The following is a 2500-nucleotide window of genomic DNA, read 5'->3' on the forward strand; positions in this document are numbered from 1 at the left end:
GCGGGCCATTAGCAGTCCCTCAGTGCAATTCCGGTCGAGGTCTTCTGGGAAGATGGATTCGCGACTCCTGTTCTCGCTGGCAGGAATTGCAAACTTTCCCGAGGAAGCAAGCAACGTTTCTTCTCGAGGTCTTGGACGGAGAAAAAAGTTCCAGGTCGTCACTATGTGACTTAGTATATAGGAGAGCAAAGATTGATTGTTTGAGGGCCTTTGGGCAGCAGGGACTCCTTGTACCAAGCCCGACCGCCATTCCATAAAATTTATTCTTTACTGTGTTCTTAGGATAAGGCTTCAGACCTTGTTGTTTTACTATGGTGATTGGCATATTAAAAAGTTTCTATTGATCATTCGTCAGGGAAATTTTGCCTCATTCTATATCCAACTATTTTTTTGTATTTTATCTTAATGCAGCACGTCTGTTTTGGCAGGGGTGAAAAGGTGACAACGTGCATGAGCTAAGGAAGACGAAAAAGTAACCGTGTATGTATGTTGCTGTGATAACTTTCTTCACGATATGCAAATTAGAGAAGTTGTCGAGAGCTACGTAGCCAGAATGGTCAGTGTAAATACTATACAGAGATATTTCTCATATATATATAGGAAGCATTTATCATGTCAGTAACCAGAGGAAGTGTTTAATAATAAAGCTATAAAAAAAACTCGTCACTGACTGCGACCGGTATCGTTCAACAGAACTTCTTTCCAAAAAAAAAGTTATAGTGTTAGACAAAATAGCGTCCAAGAGGCTACGAGTTCACTTTAATTTTTCACTTATTAATAGTTGCTATCATGGCGCTAGATTTGGGCAGAATTATTACTATATAGACATGTAAGCCTCCATAACGAATTATTTTTAAGCCTTATATTCAAGAGAGAGAGCTCGAAGGTGAAGTGGAAGAAATCTCCAGACGATGAAGTAAGAAAAGAGTGATTTCTGATCACTTCTTGAAACCTTTTAGGAGGACCTTTTGGAGTTCTTTCTTTTCTTTCTCACTCGCTACATTTGCTACAAGAGCTTTATGAATGATATTTTTTTCTTTCCTTCAAGATTCTTCAAGTGCTATTAGAGGAACCAGAGGACTGTGCCGAGTATGAGACCGTGACATTCTGTCTCTTTCGCTGCCACCTTTACGAAGCCCCGATCACGCATCCTCATCCTTAATATCAGCAATCATCTGTCTAATTTATCATCGTCAGCGTTACGTTTCTGGAGTCATTCATTGTAACTATTATTATCAATATCTATTATTATTATCATCCTCTCTTTGACACTTCTGTGGCTTCTTTTTCCTCATCTTCAATATAATCGTGACATGGCTCACACACTTGTTTCTCTCCTTTTATTTGGATTTTCATCATATTTTCATCTCTTTATGACATTCCTCAAGTATTAGCCCTCATGGCAACATCACTTTCTAGTTCCACCAGACATCAAAAGCAGTTCAATAGCTTTTCACTTTTCCTTCCTTAGGCCTACTCCTGTGTAGGCCTACTCCGCCCTAAAGTGTCATTACAACTTGCATTTCCATTTCACGTCACCCGCCTCCAAGTCAGCTCCACTTCTCACCACTGCTTCCACCTCACCACTGCATCCATTTCGATTCCCTAGAATCGCCACTTCTCTGGGTATAAATACTTGCAAATTCCTCTCTGCCATAATTCGGCATATTGTCCTGTACAGTTTATTCTTCACCTTATGTTTCCAAGTAAAGCAAGTGTCGCGTCCGAGCGATTTAAAGATAAATAAATTGATGGTCTAGTTAGTAATGATCAACTAAACAGATAACTGAAAGTGACCTCAGAGTGTGTCTCCCAGATGCACATTTATGTTGAAGCAGATTCTTGCCCTTGGACTTCCGTTTGCCTATTCTTCTTTCCTATCAGGTCAGTTAGAGTTGCATTGTGATATTGCAAATTTATAACGAGCACCCATTGTTCTATCCATGACATAGTTCTGCGTTCTGGTTTAATATTTTACATTTGATGATCCTCTGTATGCCTCCTGGGATTCCCCTGTTTCCTGGGGCTCCGGAACTGTCCCTTCAGAGACGGTTTGGCGTGCCGCCCTCGCCTGACTGGCCGTTCTCCCGCGGCCCGGCTTGGGGGAACGGGCGCCAGCCTTCCCCACTTGAAGGAGCACACGAAACCCATGGTCCATGGCGGCGGCTGTCTAGTACTTTACAGTCTTCGCTTTCATTATGGCATAACCTCGGCTCTTATAATATCTCTTATTACTGAGGTCAGCCATTGCCTTACACGATAGACTCTAGCTCGTCCATAAGAAAAGGGGAAAATATATATGTATTTTTAAATGTTTCTTTCCTCTAAGGTATATTTTGGTCTTCTTTTCAAACCTATTCTATCGCACAACATAGGACTTGCTCTGAGAAAAGATGTTCTTTTTGGGATGATGCCAATATTATTTGTTGCATAAAACGGGGCGAAAGTTAAGTGGACAGTGCGTGATTAGCTCCGCATCTAACAGTTGTCTTACATGGAG

At 41.3% G+C, this 2500-nt stretch overlaps 1 protein-coding gene across 2 annotated transcripts in view; it reads left to right on the forward strand.

Moving 5' to 3' along the window:
* The window catches only part of LOC122250272 (two pore potassium channel protein sup-9-like), a 456730-nt gene that overhangs the window by 453606 nt on the left and 624 nt on the right, over positions 1–2500 (forward strand). For both annotated transcript variants that reach the window (XM_086539260.1, XM_086539261.1), the window contains one exon: positions 1–2500. This exon is cut by the window's left edge and continues 1388 nt beyond it; it is cut by the window's right edge and continues 624 nt beyond it. The gene's annotated coding sequence lies outside the window, so the exon portion shown is untranslated.

Source organism: Penaeus japonicus, unplaced genomic scaffold, assembly GCF_977035675.1.
Source record: "Penaeus japonicus unplaced genomic scaffold, GWHDUDI00000001_assembly GWHDUDI00000008, whole genome shotgun sequence".
Classification (NCBI taxonomy): domain Eukaryota; kingdom Metazoa; phylum Arthropoda; class Malacostraca; order Decapoda; family Penaeidae; genus Penaeus; species Penaeus japonicus.